The sequence below is a fragment of the Sinohyriopsis cumingii genome, unplaced genomic scaffold (genome assembly GCF_028554795.1).
Source record: "Sinohyriopsis cumingii isolate HCF-2022 unplaced genomic scaffold, ASM2855479v2 utg001937l, whole genome shotgun sequence".
Classification (NCBI taxonomy): Eukaryota; Metazoa; Mollusca; class Bivalvia; order Unionida; family Unionidae; genus Sinohyriopsis; species Sinohyriopsis cumingii.
This window is the reverse complement of record NW_028316085.1, coordinates 175,340-195,238: the sequence shown is the minus strand read 5'-3', so window position 1 is coordinate 195,238 and position 19,899 is coordinate 175,340. Positions and strand designations below refer to the sequence as shown.

The following is a 19,899-nucleotide window of genomic DNA, read 5'->3' as shown; positions in this document are numbered from 1 at the left end:
TTTAAGTTTTAATTCCTAATAGAGTATTTGAGCTTGTTTGTTGTTTATTTGTATTTCCTATTATATTTCTTTTTCCATTTCATTGTTGCATCAAAAGTTATGGTTTTGTAGAGACTCTTACACTTTCTTATCATAAACATTTCATTTGCATACATTGTATTCCTAGTTTTCATTATTCCATACCCATTCAGCTTCAGTGTTGTTACAGTCCATTTTGTTTCAAAAAACAGGTGACATGCTATTTGTATTTCCATTCATCAGTCTCTCCATTTATTCATTCAGTGTTCATCCATCTATTTGTCGATCTCCCTAACACACTTGTCCCCCACTATGTACTTGTTGGTCTGTCTAACACACTTGTCCCCCACTATGTACTTGTCAGTCTGTCTAACACACTTGTCCCCCACTATGTACTTGTCAGTCTGTCTAACACACTTGTCCCCCACTATGTACTCGTCAGTCTGTCTAACACACTTGTCCCCCATTACGTACTTGTCGGTCTGTCTAACACACTTGTCCCCACTATGTAATTGTCGATCTCCCTAACAACTTGTCCCCTACTATGTATGTGTTAGTCTGTCTAACACACTTGTCCCCCACTATGTACTAAGGTCCATCTAACACAAATTTTCCCTACTCTGTACTTATCCATATGTCTAGCAATACTGTTCCCCAATCTGTACTTGTCAAATTACCTATTACACACTTGTTCCCCAATCTGTACTTGTCCATCTAACACACTTTTTCCCTCCTCTGTACTTGTCCATCTTTCTAACACACTTGTTCCCTATACTGTATTTTTACATCTGTCAACCACACGTTTCCCCACTCTGTACACTTGTCCATAAAAATATGTTCCCCACTTAGGACTCATCCATCTGTCTGACACATTTTTTCCCACTTGGTACTTGTCCATCTAACACTCTTACCCCACTCAGTACTTTTCTCTCTGACACATTTTTCCCCACTCTGTATTTGCAGACATAGCTCATTTTGTAGAATGTTAGTCTTGTAATCCAAAGGTGGTGGGTTTGATACCTACCCAGGCCAGCCCAGGTGGGCTGCCTCAATGTGTCTTTGAGAAAAGAGCATAACTCCCATTTCCACAGGCATGATATAGCAAATAATGTGTTAACGGTGATGTTAAACTCAAACAAAATATTTCCTTACATTATGCATTCATTATGTATTCATTATGCATACATTATGCATTCATTATGCATTTGTTATACATTCATTATGCACTTAATGATGCTGCATCAGATCCATAGTCAAGGATTTAGACTTTGAAACATTTAGAAATTCCCATTTGGAAAATCACTGTGTGTGCTAAGTTTTGAGATGCAAACTCAGTTTAGAAACCCTGTTATGTACCATCAGAATTTTTGGGGACTTTTTAAAACATGGAGGTGTATATAAAAAAATTTGCCCCATTATTTAAAAGCTTTCATGAAAACCTAAACTTTTATATTTATAACTATTAAATAATTTTACCAAATTTACATATTATTTTAAATCTAGCAGACCATCAATTTTGCATTATACTGAATACTTTAGCTTCCTAACTGTTATGTTATATTTTCAAATCTTTGCATTATAGAACTTATAAGTGGTATAATATATCCCTTATTGTGCTGATAATCTGTTAAACTCTCAACACTTGACCTGATCTGGCCCTTTGAATAACAAATAATTATATGTTGTACATTGTCTCAATCTAAATCACATGCAATGGCTATAGTTGATTTAAAAAATCCATATGGGGTGTTGAAATCATACTCTGACAGAAGGGAGGTAAATGCTTTTGCTTGATTCCTGTAGTTTTTCCCCTTGCAAAAAGTATTTTTATTCTGTATTATCAGACTCATACTTGGCTAGGTCTTTATTTTATATTACCACACTCATACCTGGCTAGGTCTTTATTCTCTATGACCACACTCATACCTGGCTAGGTCTTTATTTTCTATGACCACACTCATACCTGGCTAGGTCTTTATTTTGTATTACCACACTCATACCTGGCTAGGTCTTTATTCTCTATGACCACACTCATACCTGGCTAGGTCTTTATTTTCTGTGACCACACTCATACCTGGCTAGGTCTTTATTTTATATTACCACACTCATACCTGGCTAGGTCTTTATTCTCTATGACCACACTCATACCTGGCTAGGTCTTTATTTATCTATGACCAGTGTTTACTTGGCTAGGTCTTTATTTTATATTACCACACTCATACCTGGCTAGGTCTTTATTCTCTATGACCACACTCATACCTGGCTAGGTCTTTATTTTGTATTACCACACTCATACTTGGCTAGGTCTTTAGTTTATATTACCACATTCATACCTGGCTAGGTCTTTATTTTGTATTACCACATTCATACCTGGCTAGGTCTTTATTCTCCATTACCACATTCTTACCTGGCTAGGTCTTTATTTTGTATTACCAGACTCATATCTGGCTAGGTCTTTATTCTCCATTACCACAATCATACCTGGCTAGGTCTTTATTTTTTATTACCAAACTCATACCTGGCTAGGTCTTTATTCTCTATTACCACATTCATACCTGGCTAGGTCTTTATTTTCTATTACCACATTCATACTTGACTAGGTCTTTATTCTCTATTACCACACTGATACCTAGCTAGGTCTTTGTTCTCTATGACCACATTCATACCTGGCTAGGTCATGCAAATTTGTTTCAAATTAATATTCATATTACTATTTCAAGATTTATTTATAAAAATAGCCCCTTCCCACAACATTTTAACAAGAGTGTCTTCATAAGCATATTTCTATTTTTAAGACAAATGGACTATATATCATATAGCAGACAAAGTTGATAAGTGTGACCAGTGCTTAAAATAAAAAATAAAAATATAGTATTGAAAGTTTAGACAATATACACCTTAGGATATCAACATAATTGGACAGTGAATATCAGTCTATATCAAGCATTTTTTTCTTATTCATTTTCCACTGATTTAGTAATGAAATTAAACTATTCAGGTTTACTTAAGACTAGAGCTTTATGACACAACAACACAACCAAGTCATTTAGTGTTGAGCCAGTTGGAGTAAAGTGCCATGCCCAGGACATGCCACAGTAACTGACCCAGGCTGCTCCAATGGTTGGATTCAAACCAGGACGTTTTTGATCATGAGTCCTGTATACTAACCACTGAGCCATGGTGGCTCCCATTTTTGTCACAGGAAAATTGTGATTCTTTTACATAGCTTGTTTTCAAGATGTTGCTATGTGCAAATGCATCTAGTTGGATGTTGTACATCTGTACAATTATGAGTGTTGTACATCTGTACAATTATGAGTGTTGTACATCTGTACAATTATGAGGTAAGTCATTACCTGGCAGTTTTAATATTCTGACAATAAGCTCATCACAAATAAAATGAAGCAGTGGGAATTTGATCTGACAATTTGAATGACATATGAGATGGTCTTAATGGAGATGTAGGAATCCTTGAAGACAAGTAACCTTGCACGAGTCAATTTATGAAGAATATTGTTGCTATAAAAAATGGAGGAGGTGGCTGGAAACCAAATCAGTTGATCAGTGACTTTCATAACAGCCTTTTATGAATGTAAATTTTGTTTCCTGCAAAGCTGTTGATATTAGACTAGCTGTCAGACTGAGATGTTAAACCATGGATTGATTGCTCAATTACAGATTGTACATTAAGAATACAAGACAGATCATTATACCACAGTCTTGATCACAGACTTTGTCCCTTCTGTTTCTGACCACTCCAGTGGCCTAAATGGTTAGAGTAGTCAGCATCTGACTTGGATGAGGGAGGTCATGGGTTTGAATCCCAGTCATACTAAAGACTAATAAAAATGGCATTAGCAGTTGTCTCATTTGGTGCCCACCATTATGAGGTTAGTGTTAGGACTGTTTGGCCTGGTGACAGGAAAATGGGACTGTGACATGATGTCCCCAGTGCTAGGCATCACTATAAATTGCCACAATGAGGATATCATATGATATGACTGAAACATTATAAAATCCAAATCACAAACAACTGTCTTTTTCAATGCACAAACCATATACCATATTCACTCTGGTGGATATCATATGTAGGTAGGTAGGTATGTGCTGTAGGAAGATAGGTAGATAGGTTACATCAGATATTGTGAAGTCTAGGGGATTAATTTTAATTAACAGAACAAGGCAACCCAACAAGCATTCAAGTTTCCAAAATATAAATTTATTTAAATGAAACATACTAATCAAACAGAGGGAAAGAATTAAAATAACTTGGCATGAAATCCTAATAATCCTAAATATCCTCAAATGTTCTATCAGTATGGAAATTTGTTATGGTAACCTGAATATAGCTTGTATAGCGTTTGTGTGTTACCCTGATAAAATTATTGAATATAACCTGAATATAGCTTGCATAGTGTTTGTGTGTTACCCTGATAAAATTATTGAATATAACCTGATTATAGCTTGTATAGTGTTTGTGTGTTACCTTGATACAATTACTGAATATAACCTGAATATAGCTTGTATAGTGTTTGCGTGTTACCTGGATAAAATTACTGAATATAACCTGAATATAGCCTGTATAGTGTTTGTGTGTTACCTTGATACAATTACTGAGTATAGCTTGTATAGTGTTTGTGTGTTACCTCAATAAAATTACTGAATATAACCTGAATATAGCTTGTATAGTGTTTGTGTGTTATCTTGATACAATTACTGAATATAACCTGAATATAGCCTGTATAGTGTCTGTGTGTTACCTTGATACAATTACTGATTATAGCTTGTATAGTGTTTGTGTGTTACCTGGATAAAATTACTGAATATAACCTGTATAGTGTTTGTGTGTTACCTCAATAAAATTACTGAATATAACCTGAATATTGCTTGTATAGTGTTTGTGTGTTATCTTGATACAATTACTGAATATAACCTGAATATAGCCTGTATAGTGTTTGTGTATTACCTTGATACAATTACTGATTATAGCTTGTATAGTGTTTGTGTGTTACCTCAATACAATTACTGAATATAACCTGTATAGTGTTTGTGTGTTACCTCAATAAAATTACTGAATATAACCCGAATATAGCTTGTATGGTGTTTGTGTGTTATCTTGATACAATTACTGATTATAATCTGAATATAGCTTGTATAGTGTTTGTGTGTTACCTTGATACAATTACTGAATATAATCTGATTATAGCTTGTATAGTGTAGGGAAAGAATTAAAATAACTGGTCAAAGACATAAGCAGCCATATTCTGACCTTTCAATCTCAGTGAACCAATCAAATGCTAGAGATGTGTGTCAGGGTCATTGTAGTGATCTCCCACATTTGTTTATGCAATCTACAATCAATGCTTGCATGTCATTTTGACATCTTTCAGTTGTCCATTTCACCAAGATCAGCTGTATGAACGAATTCCACTGCAAAGTATATATATAATTTTATGATAGTTTTAACCATTGAATTAAACAATAAAAATTGTAATGTATAGTCTCAAACATCTTACACAAAAATTGTATTATAAATTCAGAAGAACATATCTAATTCCTTAACAGTGTGTAAGTATGTATGTATGTATGTATGTCCATCTGTCTGTCTGTCTGTCTGTACAGTTTGTGTATTATTTCCAAGAAGTCTTTGTAAAATAAGATTTTATTCAGCAAATAGATTTCATGCTCTCTCTCATTATAGGCAATATTGATATCTCAGTCCATCTTACAGGGCTTATATGGGAAACCCAAAATGCTAGTACATCTACAGTCCTTACAGACTTTCATGGGTAACCCAAAATGCTAATCCATCAGCAGTCATTTCATATCTTAAGGGGAAACCGAAACGTCTAGTAAATCTACACTCATTGCTGCCTGTAAGGGAAAACCCCATAGATTTATTTGACAGAGAGTTCTGCTTACTTGATAATGTTATAAATAACTATCATGCCAGGTAAATAAATGTTTTAATCTTTCATGTTTAAATCCAACCACACTACATGTAAAACTTCCTGTAGCTGTTGCGACCACACATTTTAACATTTTTATATAGGTGGTGAATTTAAAGTTGTTTGAGCAGTGCTGAAATAGCTCATTGAATAGCTGTGCATAGGTTGGGGTGGTCAAGGAAGTAGCTAAATAAGTATGTGAATAGGTTGGGCTGGTCAGGACCGTCAGCTGAAGAACTCTTTAAAGGGTTGGGGAGGTCATGACAGACAGCCGAATACAACTCAGAATAGGTTGGGGTGATCAATGCAATTGTTATTATTGTTGTTATAGGGTTTAACGCCATTTTTCAGCACAAGATAGGCTATACATGGCAGCTAGTATCAATGGTGGAGGAAGAACTGGGAAAACCCCGGAAAGAACCACCGACCCACGAGAAGCTACCGGCAAGCTTTCTCACATGTCCACGTTTGCCGAGCCCGAGACTCGAACCCACGCAGACAGAGGTGAGATGGCAGTGATCCATGATGGACAGCACTTTAGACCACTCGGCCACTCGGGGCCCCGGGTGATCAATGCAGCCAGCTAAATAAGTTTTCATAGCTTGATGTGGTCACAGCATCCAGCTGAATAACTCTGAAAAGTTTGGGGTGGAATTGCTATTTAAAACAATATTCTCAGTACATACCAGGTTGTTGTGTTTTGAAAGGAGAGATTGGGGATCTATTCTTAAGCTTGGCTTGTCATCAGATAAATACTGTAATTCAGTCAGCTTGACTTTATCTGACCTCCTATCTCCTATCTTACTTTTCCAATTCTACCTTGGGAGACATGACTATAATTGGTACTATGATTTCAACTAAATTTTACATGCAGTGTTATATTTAAAAGGTCGTAAATGAATGCATACTACTTCATTATTTGATGGAGTAACGACCCCTGATTGTTGATCCTAAAAGACTGTGTTTTCAGGGCTCATAAAAACAACTTGTCCTATTGTTCTGATCAGATACAGATTGTGCCAAATAAAACTATTACTTGTCCCAGTACTCAGGTAATGAGGATTCACACCCTGAGAAAAATTCTGTATGTATTTCCACCATTAACAATTACAAAAGTTCAACATTGCTTAAGATTCAGGATTGTCAATTATTGTTTACTTTTGCCTTGTTCTAGTTTATCTACCTGTCAATCAAAGATATGTTGAAGAGGTGGCTGATGTTTGTCTTTACACAGGTACCTGACACAAATTTGATACAAAAATGGATCATGAAAATATTGTTTAGAGAGAAGACAAGATTTAAACTGTGTCTTATAGCAGCAGAGAGACTGAGCCCACCAACTATTTCGTCCAACACGACCATCTATCGAAAACACTCTTGATAGAAGGTCTTATTTCACAAAATAAACCCTCTATTCACAAACTATGATGACGAAATCCTCTTTTCTGGCTAGAAGGGTTATTTCGACAAAGATAACTCACTATAAAAAATATTTCTTCGGGGTGGTGTCGACGAAACAATTGAGGGCTCAGTCTCTCTGCTGCTTCATGTAAATATTTTAGGATTTCTAGTTAAAAATTGTATCCAACCCAACTCGATACCGTGTCCGAGGATCATGTAAATTTATCGTTACAAATCTGTATGGTTTTCGTTGAGCATGACTAAAGAAATTTCTGAATTTATTAAAGTCCATGTCACCACCGCACCAAGTTCGATGAATATTTTGTAACGTGTGTGCGTCAACTCCGTTAAACATAACAAGAATGTTACAGTTATTTCTGATCACTTTCGGAATTTGTGTATACTGTTGAGTTACATAAATCGCATCAACGTTTTTGTGCCTACCGCGGGAAAATATCCTGGCAGGATTTAATTGCTTATCTAACATGATGTCGTCATACACGACTAAATTATTAATACTCCCATCGATATCATCGATACTCGGTGCTTCATTGATATCGGTTATAAATTCAATAACATCTTCGTCGTTTATCGATTTTGCACTTTCGTTAAAATCTTTTAGCACTTGATAACATCGCTGATCGTCCACAGACGGGGCTATCAAATATAATTTATCCCACTTCATCCACTTCATTATTAAATTAAGTAACAACTGCGTCTTACCCGACCCAGATGGACCTATGATAATCATTCGGATTGAATTTGGTAGCACTGAGTTATGTTTGATTGGCTCTTGTCGCTTTGACGCAGAAAAGTCAGTGATCTCCATTAGATATATCATAAAATAAATATGAATTTATATTGTGTGAAATGTCGAGCACATACCCCAACTACGGATACAACAACAATTACAACAAAAAATAATCGACAAGCGCTTACAGGCAAGTGTGAACAATGTGGCACAAAAAAATTTAGATTTATTTAAAAAAAACGGAGGTGATATCGCAGCCAAGTTAACAGCGCTGCCAGGGGCTCCGTGGGCTAAATGTCCAGGAGAAAAACATCTTCCAGGATATAATTACTGTGGTCCAGGAACCCGACTTGATATCAGACTTGATGCTCAGGATCAGCCAAAACCAGGTGAGTATCCGATAAACGCTATTGATAAGGCGTGTCATGCTCATGATGTAGCTTACCGAAGCAAGGATTTACAACAGCGCCATCTCGCGGACGTGAAATTAATTCATGCGTTAAATGCCATCCCTGATAAATCTTTCAAGGAGAGGCTAGCATCCTGGTTGATAAAAACTGCAATGAAATCTAAAGTTGTATTAGGCGCTGGTAATTAATTATAATGGAGTCGATTTATTATTCCCCAAGCGGATACTAGTGAGGTAACGCAGCAATTAGTAAACTTGCCAGTGCAGCAAAAGTTACAGCAGTTACTGCCAAAAATTGGTTATCCCGACAGGCAATATGGCAAATTTATCTACCACGCCCTAAACAAATTCACTTTGCGCATTTCGATGTTAGTGTACCAAATGAGGTTCATCAAACTGATATATTATTTCTGCCACATGATACTATCCGAAGACGCACATACAAGTACGCGTTAACCATAGTTGATGTTGCCAGTAGATACAAAGGTGCGGAACCGTTAACAACTAAAACAGCATCTGAGGTTGCTTCTGCGTTCGAAAGAATGTATCGGCGAGGACCTCTACGATGGCCAAATTTATTACAAGTTGATCCTGGCAAAGAATTTCAAGGTGCAGTATCATCGTTGATGAAACAACATAACGTCACCATCAGACGAGGACACACTGAAATTCACCGTGATCAGGCAATTGTTGAGCGATTCAATAGAACACTTGCTGACCGGTTATTTGGATATCAATACGCGAAGGAATTCATTCAGGATACGAGATCGCGCGAATGGGTTGCAAGATTACCAGGTGTGATAACTGCGCTAAATAATGAAATAACTCGAACAACCAACATGAAACCTGCCATCGCGATCACGAAAAAAAATATACAACTACAACGAAAGAAAGAAAAACAGCAAATACTGGGTAATGTTACTGTAAGATATTTATATGAACCAGGCGAACTTGAAGGCGGTAAACGAAGAGCGACTGATCCCATTTGGAGTGTTACCACACATAAGATATCCACCGTGACAAGATCCACTGGCAGACCAGCAATCTATAGATTAGATTCAACTGCTCCTCAACGTGGATTCACCCGTGAGCAACTTCAGGTAATTCCCGAGGACACACAATTGCCGCCAAAATCACTGAAGTGACTTCGATCACTTAACTAGCGCTGGCACCCCGACGTCGATTACACTCAAGACAGGTCAGCATGACATTATCACGTGTATGACCACGACTGTTATCTTTTCTGTCTACGGTAAATTGTCTTGAATTTTTATTCGAATACTGCCATAGCATTATACAATTACAGCTCGCACAGTGATTATTCTGTTGTTGTTTCAACGCGTTAATAAATTCAACATCAAGATCAAAATCGCGATTATTTTTTTTGTCACTCTGTTTGTAACCGGCGAGTTTTTTTCTTATTACATCACCATCGCTGTTGTTTTCATTATTAATTTTATCAGCGTTTGATTCATTCAAGACAATCCTTCGCAGTTGAGATATTCTTCTGACTCTGGACACCGCTAGGTAAACTAAGTTCGACCATTCGATTCGATCATCAACGATCCAGACAGTTGTATCAGAGATAGTCAGTCCTTGAGAACAATGAATGGTCATTGCGTATCCTAGCGTCCACGGGGATTTATTCATTTTTAGTGCATCCTCGACAGCATCGATGTCAACTAACACAATATCATTCAATACTAAATTCTGTTTCTCTGTCTTTCCTGGAATATCAACATCTATATTTTGTAACCGCGTATCAGCTGGTCTATAACATAACGGCGTTGGCAGCATTGGACACTTTTCTTGTTGTAATTGAAATAGCTGTTGTTGAAGTGTGTCTCTGACTATCTTTCTACTTGCCACTATCAAATCGTCTGGTTTCCACACGCGTAAAAAGTCACTCATCGAAGTTTCAGGAATCATCGTGCGCATGATTTCACATTGAATTTTATTCGGTTGTAGCCTGATTAATGTTTTAAATTCTTTAAATGTTGCATCAAGTGCTCGGTAATCATCAGACACTTCTTCGTAATAATCAACAAAATTCCTCAGCCAATCATGCGGAGATGCGCCGACAAACGGAGGTGGTTGACCGTGATCGCCGCACATAATCACTGTAGTATTTTTCGTTAACAGCCAATCAAGAAATGTTTTTAGCGTTTCCAGCGGCACCGTACATATCTCATCCCAAATTATTATATCATTGATATATTTTGTTCCCATTCGATCTGACGTCCACACACCGCCGCTATATTTGAAAAAGCTGTGATAAGTACAAGAATTGACTCCTCGCTGTTTCATCTCTCTGGCAAGCCTGTGTGTAGGTGTTAGCACAATCATATCTGATTTTCCAAATAATTCAATCGCTCGAGTTGTTTTACCAGACCCTCCCGGCCCGTTCAAATAAACAGTTTTGTGTCTGGTGATTGGATCATATACAGACGGTGCGGAAGATATTTCTGGCATCTCGGATTTATAATAATTATCCTCTATTGCAACATCAGTGGATTCACAATACTCGTGTAACATCTCCGCTTTTATTCTCCACGAACTCCATTCATCTCCGCCGCAGAATTTCATTATATCGGTCAGTGATTCTGAATATTTTTTATCGATATAAAATGAATCTGTTGCAACTCTGACTGCGGTGTCAGGAAATCGATTTACCATCGATAACAAATTTATAGAAACATAAGCCAGCATTGAAGATCTCAAATGTGTGTATTGAGGCGATTCTCCGTCGATATAACTTACAACTGTGCCCAACTTTTTCTCGTCGGACAAGAACACATCCTCCCGATTACAAAATATATTTCTTGCAACCGCGTTGGCGATTATAAAATCCAATTCAGCTGCATCGATAATAAACCGCGAGTGATGCATTTTATGATCAAATGCTGCACCCTGAGTAAATTTACCGATTATTCTTCGTCCAAGATCTTTCGCTGTACTTTCACTGTTTTTGAGTCTAATCTTGAGAATTTCAGGAGCTCCTTCGCGGATAGCATCAAGAGGAGTTTCTGGACGTGCTTGTGTCCATTCTTCGATAACTTCTTCGAGGGTAACACGCTCCGGTGTTGGTAACCAAACTGAGGTCTGCGGTTGATAACATATGATTGCTTCACTGACGGTCAACGATACCAGCATGCCGCTGTCAAGCATATATCGCAATAACACTATTGGTATCCAGCGCTTTTCACTGAAGTGTCTGCCAAACCAAACATAACAAATCTGATGAAGTCCCGTGGCGAACACAAACGAAGTCACACTAGCAAATCCTGTCAAATCAAAATCGGGTAAAACGCCGTTTACGGCGACTCGTGTCATCGAGTTCGTGGGGTGTCCGAATCGCTTAAAGTATTCGCGGCACTCGCCGTTCCCGAGAAAGCTTCCTGGGTAGCAAGCAATCATATCCAAGCAAATCATATCCCGGTAGTCATACCGGGTATTCCATAACCCGCCGTGTCCATACTCGACACAACTTAACTGTATATCTGAAAGAAACTGACTTCGGGTTGGTCTCCACGAATTTCTTTCTCTGGCGGCGTGAGCGGCAACACTTGGAACTGTAAAACAATTAACCAATAACTGATCAGTGTTTTCGCTGGAAATGCTAGCATTTCTCATATATTGTTCTGCGAGTTTTTTCATTTGTTGTTGCAACGATTCCGTCCGGTATAATTCCCCGTTGGGTTTTACAAATTGATCATACTCGGAATCTTCGGAACTCCTAAATAACCACACTGACACAGGGTCGGTTTTACTCAGCGTGTAAATAGCATCAAATATATTCCCGCGATAAAATTTGACAACACGGTCTCGTGGAAATATTGTAACCGCATCAGTCCAGGCATGAGAGTTATGATCAATAATTTCAATCGGTGTTCCTGATTTTTTTATAATGCTTCGAATTATATAATATTTCCCCGGTTAGTGTTTTTACTGTTATTGAACATTTTAATTTACTTGATAGCGCAGCAACATCATTTATTGTTGCCCCAGTATCTTTAACCGATTCACCCCATGATGTTATTTTTTCACGTCGCAGATCGGTTAAACCGTTTCCTCGTTTTGCGTTTTTAAAATGTTCCATTACTCGTTCAGCTACAAAATTCAGCGTTGAAAATCGCATCGGGGCGAGTTTATCAATTTTTGTTTTTTTTTACCGGATATATTCCATAAATGACTGCGTTTACAGGATACGCTCGAGCGTAATATGGTTTATCAATTCCGGTTAGCATTCCTGGTTTGGAGTAGCTACTTAACAGAATGGTCTTTCCGTTAGCAAGAACAGGGTCGAGTTTGTCACGGATAATCCATTCATCGGAATCTGTTTGCACAATAAATTTTATTCTGAAAAAAATATTTCTTAGTACGCCCATCTCTTTCATATCCATCAGCGAGATAATCAATAATTGTTTTTGCTCGGGCATCAGTCATTGTAGCATCGATGATGACCTCATCACCGAAGAAGAGTTCGTCAATGATATTGACTGAGTCAACGTCGCGGATAATTTTAAATGACGACCATACATGAGAAGCGCCGTCGTCGCGGAATTCTTTTTTACCCTCGTTGATAATATTAAACAGATCAGTTAGATACCGTCGTCGTGAGTCTTTGTTTAGCCTGTCAAGATCGAATCTCCCAGCGCCAAATAAACCCTTCATATTATATTTAAGACAAATATTTAAATACGAAATATTATATATACAAATGAATAACTGCAAGTGGTTAAAAGTTGGATCCGTAACAGTCTATGGTAAGCCCTGCAGGAAGGAATTCTGCGGTGAACACATACAAAGCATCAAACGAGGAAGCACAGGACCCATACCATGCCTGCGATGTGGCATTGGTGTCAGGAGTAAAACACAATTATGTGCGGGATGCGGAGGGAAACGATACCGTGAACTCAAGCGATATTACAATAAAAAAAAAATAACGGAGACGCGCTGAAATCCGAGAGTGATTATATAACTAAGTTTTCAGACAAATTATAAATTAGACAAATACATTATTATATAAATGAGCCAAGAATTTGTTCGACATCCAACCATCGAGAATTATGAAGCATCTCGCGAGGGAATAGTGAGACATTGCAGATTGAAAAAACCAGTTGGTGATGTTACTATTTTTGGTTATCTCCGATTTAGGGCTGCTGGTGGTAAAAGCTACTATAATCACAGATTCGTGTTCGAGTGTTTCCGCGGAGAGATCAAAAAGGTCTTGTAATTGATCACAAAGATAATAATAAACTTAATAACTCTCTTCAGAATTTGCAAGCCATTACTCAGAGCGAGAATTCTGCACGAGGTGGCACTGGTAAATTTGCAAAAATTCCCAGAGCTGTAAGATCTCTCAACAAAAATACTAATAAAGAAAATATATTTCGCTCAATGGCCTTAGCTGCGAAGTATTTTGGTATTAAACCGTGCTCGGTTCAACGTGTTGCAGAAAATATTATCAAATCAACTTTTTCAAGTAAGTTTGATAGCTGGATTATATTTTCTTATGTAGATAACTCTGCAGTGACTGCGTGAAAGCCAACGATACAATTATTTCCCCGTTGTCACCTTGACAGGTACGAGCAGACGATTTTCTGCACAAGGAAGTAAATAACTTCCCTTGACGCTATCAAGGTGACAGCGCAAGAATGATTTTATCCTCCTTGATTTTATCAAGGCAAACGCGTATTTATCTTTTTTTCACAGACAATATCACTATTTTATTACACTTGTTCGGGTTTATGGTTCATCTGTAGTTTCCACACGATCATATTTAAGAAAATACGTTTTAAACAAATCACGCTGAGCTATTTCTGAACTTCTGGGTATCAGTCAGTTTATATACAATATCGTCCCAATACTGTATTGGGGTTTCGAAACCCAACGAAGTTGCACAACTTTCTCCGTTATCGCCCCGTTCCGGGGTAATCGTTTACCCCAAAACGGGATTGATTTCAGGGGTGGGTGTGCAACTTGTTGGACGTAGAATATAACCCCGCATCTGTCTGTGTTGTCTATATGTTTGTACCGTCCTAGGATAAGTTAGAATTAAGTTATATGTTTGTACCGTCCTAGGATAAGTTAGAATTAAGTTATATGTTTGTGCCGTCTTAAGATAAGTTATATATGCAATTGTAAATATTGTAAATAACAACTGCTGTAAATATGCTTCTACTGTAAATACAACTGCTGTAAATATGCTTCTACTGTAAATATTGTAAATATTATGTGTTTGTGCCGTCTTAAGATAAGTTAGAATTAAGTACTAGGATAAGTTATATGTCATGTGTTGTCCCCATATGAGTCTTGCTAGCATATCAGGAGGTTCACAAATGGGGAATGTCTCGTCGTTCGCAAACACACCTTCTGGGCTTTCTAGACTGTTATTTGATAGTTTAGGAGCTCATATGGGGGTAGTGTTTCCGCTTCCTCCTGAGTTTGGTAGATTATCATATGATAAGCTAGAAACTCAAGGAGATGTGATTTTTTTTTTTTATTTTAAATATATAAAAATATATATAAATATGAATCGAGAAAATATCAATATTGTGATTGATGCTATTAAAAAATTAGAAAAACAAGGATTTAATATATTACTAAATGTTAAACTATTCTGTCTGATTTTGAATCATTATATGAAGCTAAATGTGCAGGGCGTTATATTCTTCCTGCTCAATATCGATTCATAAAGATGATCCAAAATAATTTGTATAAATCACTGGCCAGCGTAGCGGAGACACAAATAAATGAATTTGTTCCACTGTCTCGTGCAATCGAAAAGATCAGGCTGGCACTGGCAGCTGAGTATGAAACAAAGAAGATAATAAATAATCGGGTCAGAAAATTGAAACATTGTATGTCCGCTGATGAAGTCAAGGATGAAAATCCAGAGAATTTTGAAATCAAGGATGACTTTGTCAAGGATGACGAAGTCAGTCACGAAAATCCTTTAGGATTTTCAGAAGTAAATACCTCAACTTGATTGCATTTTACTTGGAAGTGAAATCCTTGACAGCGTCAAGGAAGTAAAAAAAAAGTAATATTTTATTTTACTGTCCAAATTGTGCAATTGTCCGATTTCGTTGGTTTTTACTAGCTGATACCCTATCAGGGTTAGCAATTTGGACAATTTCGTTGGTTTTTTCTAGCAATTACCCTATCAAAATGAACACTTTGGACTGTTTTGTTAATTTTCATAGCAAATTACCCTATCAAATCCGTGACTTCGGACTGTTCTGTTGATTTTTCATAGCAAATACCCCTATAAATCTGTGACTTTGGACTGTTGCAGAAAAATATTATAAGAAAAAATAAAATCCCGCAGAAAAAATAATTATTATATGAAATTTATGCAACTGTCCGATTTCGTTGGTTTTCATAGCAAAATACCCCATCAAATCCGTGACTTTGGTCTGTTTTGTTAATTTTTACTAGCAAATACTCCATCAAATCCGTGACTTTGGACTGTTTTGTTAATTTTTACTAGCAAATACCCCATCAAATCCGTGACTTTGGACTGTTTTGTTAATTTTTACTAGCAAATACCCTATCAAATCTATGACTTTGGTCTGTTTTGTTGGTTTTCATAGCAAAATGCCCCATCAAAACCAGGAAAATGGTCAGTGGTGAAAAAATCATATAATAAAATTATTGCAATTGTCCGCGGTTGTTGATTTTTTTTAACAGCGAAAATTGTCAGTGAAAAAAATTATATTATACTAAAATTCTGCAACTGTCCCATTTCGTTGATTTTCATAGCAAAATACCCCTATGAATCTACGACGCTGGACTGTTTTGTTGATTTTCATAGCAAAATACCCCTATGAATCAGCGAAATTGGCAGTGAAAAATCTTCGATTTTCAAAAAAATATACATAAAGTAAAATATTTTCAAAGAATTTTCACTGCAGTATCTTATCAAGATGATCCCGTGAAATGCACGAGTGAACAACATTGAGGATTTGGTCTGCGTCACAAGTAATCATCGTGATATTGTTTTCGCGGAATTGCTTCAGCTGAAAATCTGTCAGTAAAAAATCATCATTGCCGTACTTATCGATGATTATTTTAACATGGCCCGGGAAATGATTTCCGGTAAATAATTTTCGGACGAATTCTTCAAGCGCGCGCTTGTCAACGATGGAACATTTCACGTGTTGATACATTTGCTATGTTATTCGCGTTCATTTAATATAATTTATTACGACAGTGCTGTCGCTGATGGTGATGTCGCTGACAGTGCTATCATCGTCGTCGCTGTCACTGTCAATAAAATCACTGTCAGAGACATCTTCATCTTCATCACTGACAACAAATTCACTGTCAGAGACATCTTCGTCATCATCATACTTCTGGTAATTCGAAGATTTTTTGGACATTATTATGATATGATATTATTAATTGAAAGTCTACGACGAAAGTCCTTGAAAAATACTTCGTATTTTCAGGATTTCACCAGCAAATTAATACTAATAGTTTCATTCCTCAGGTCCAAAAGTCTACCCTGCTGGTCAGTGACTTTAAAATTTATCCTTGTCAGCCTCGGGTTATGACACCGCAGAAATACTGGATTGATTGGCTCTTGTACAATCAAAAATCCAGGTGGTTCTTTAGGAGTAAATGAGTATAGTATAAACCCTTGCTGGGCTTGATTTGATATTGTTGTGTCTATGTTGTAACTACCGTCGATTACGTCACACACAAGATTGACCGCGACAACATCTGTGATATTTACGATTCCCGGAGAAATATGTCTGCCATCGCTCGCTGTGGAATTATCGTGTCTGAGGATAACAGGTTCTGGTAGTGTTTTTTTCCATTGTCAAGTATATCTTCGAAAGATTCATCGATGAGATCAGAGAGAGATTTTTTTAACTCAGGTCCGTTATATCCAGGAAATTTAAAATTAGGCAGAGTTGCCTCTGTTATTTTGTATGCGGCAAGAAACTTGTGTTTACCGTCGCCGTTGGAATTAATTCCTGCCTGAACCATTACCCGATTAAGTTCTTCTACTTGAAATATAATACGATTAATTATTTTTATTTGTTCGATAATCTCATTCTGCGTTATTAGCGGGTATTCCTGAAAACTATGTCGTAGTTGCGTTAGTCGCCGTTGATATTCTTGATTATAAATTTTAAAATATCCAATGACATCCTTTAGGGATATCCTTGCTGTGAGGGATTTTCCTTGGTATAGAGACGTCCATGTTACATCATCGGCAGTGATAAAATCAATTTGTTTAGTTGTATCGGGTCCATCTGTGAAACTGTTCATGAGAATTACATGAGATTCAATCGATGGCGGTCCAATAAACATATACAAATCGTAAGATTTGGTGGTAAAATCGGATTTTTTTGGTTCACCAGGTAACGGTACCTTTTGTGGCGGACTTTCTGGCCATCCTAATACTGTTCTGATTGAACTGTTATAGATATCTACGGCGTAACCCGGTGAAGCGACTTCGATGATCGTGGACAACGTTGGCTCGTGTGCGATTATTGATATTTTTGATTCTTTTCCGGTGACACGCTTCATTTGAAGCTGTATTTCTTTGTTGATTTCTTCTATCTGATAAGACCCTGTTGGTAACACAATGACGTCCCAATCTGGAGTACCGTCAGTGCCATCGGCACCAGGTTTATTCTGATACGAAAATACAAATGAATTATTCGGCGATTGTCCGTGAAATGATCTCGACCTGATATTGGGCCAACTGTGATATACTCGTAATTGTGCCAACGCGATTTCTTTTACTGGAATTGCAGTTGGAAAATTAATATTAAACTCTGGTTGCGTCGAAGATATTGTTATCATTGATGTTTTTACCGGAGTTGTGTTCGCGGCTATCTCTTGAAGTATCTCCGTCATTATTTATCTTCATCGTTTTCAAATTAAAATTCTTTGTGCGCTCGTAATCGTTGTATGCTGCTGCGATCAGCGTGAATTCGGAATCGGATATAACTGTATCGTCAAGGCTGGATGATATCAACGAGGACAATTTCGAGTAGGTGCTTGTGGCCGCGTTGTTTAACTTTTCATGCTCGCGTAATTTTGTTAGCGCGCACGAGGATATTTTTTTTGCAATTATATTAGCAACTCCTGCAATCGTCGTTGATGCTGAAATTGTGATTGTAATCGCGATTGCAGTTGTCACTGGTGTCAGCGCTGATAATAACACCCCCGTGGATGCAACTACCGCGGATACCGAATACACTATTGTGTCTAATACAGTTAAACGCCGTTTGTATTTTTTTTATCTTTGTTGCGCATTTGTCAATAGTGTTTTTTAACTCTGACTGCCATTAGCGTACCTGATCATATCTATATTGCTGAGCATCTAATGTTGTCGTTGATGCTGATTTCATTTTATTATTTTACGCGGTAACCAATTGAGATTTTTCAGCTACAAATTCCAAACACCACCAGTAAGACGTTGCGGTTAATTTCTTGTCTGCGGCTTCAAGTATAAATATTTCTTCGGTTCCGCTGTTTAGTATGATAGTCACAACCCAGGAATACTTATCGGTGGAATGTCTCCAGGGATATGTTGTGAAGATTTCAAATTTAGCGGCGGAAAACACAGACAGTCTATACACGCCAGTGGCTGTTGCTATATATTTGATAGTATTATTTTGTCGGGACCATGTTGCGAATCCCGATGATACCGTGAGTACGAAGTTGGTGATATGCCCGGGGGTAACTCCAGTGGGGACTTTAATCAGACTGGTTTTGTTAACGATCTCAGGAATCCCCGCTACGATATTCTGCTGTGTTTGTTTGATCATGTTAATGTTATTTTCTATCAACGCGATTTGATCTGAAAAACTTCTTTCTGTTCTGACTACACCTAACCGGGTATTGATCTTATTGATGTCGTTGGTGTTATTAGTAAGATTTGGTATGATTTCAGAAAGTTTCATGTCGATGACTGGAGGAACCCCAAAGAACTTATCCACGGCCTCATCAGTTTTTGCGAAGTTTCTTCGAAGTCTTGTAAACGCGCCCACGTGAACATCATACTCTGCCCGCAACGTGGTTAGTTTACCGTCAATGGTGTCTACATATTGTTTGTTTGCGGCATCTCTTAAAACGGTTATTTTGTTACCGTTCATGCTGAGTTCACCTGTCAGTGTATCACCGGTCTTCGCTACACGTTCCCCTGCGGCTTTTCGTGCATCATCTCGAAGCGCCGCGATTGATATCAGTGAATCTCTGATTCTGCCGCTGTCAGTGAATACAACGATGTTGTCCGTGGTAGCTCCAATAACCCTGCGAATTATGTCATTCCACCTAATGTTACTGGTTTTTAGTTTGCCGTGCCTGTCCTGAAAAATAACAACCTCATCTGGGTCTATCCCGGT

The 19,899-nt window shown here is 37.5% G+C and overlaps 1 long non-coding RNA gene across 2 annotated transcripts in view; it reads right to left on the bottom strand.

Moving 5' to 3' along the window:
- The window catches only part of LOC149771357 (uncharacterized), a 71,156-nt gene that overhangs the window by 18,066 nt on the left and 33,191 nt on the right, over positions 1-19,899 (bottom strand). The window contains exon 3 of one of the 2 annotated variants that reach the window (XR_016418317.1): positions 5,288-5,448. The exons of the other annotated variant lie outside the window; for it this stretch is intronic. This is a non-coding gene — a long non-coding RNA (uncharacterized LOC149771357). The remainder of the gene's footprint in view (positions 1-5,287; positions 5,449-19,899) is intronic. 2 annotated transcript variants of the gene reach the window in all.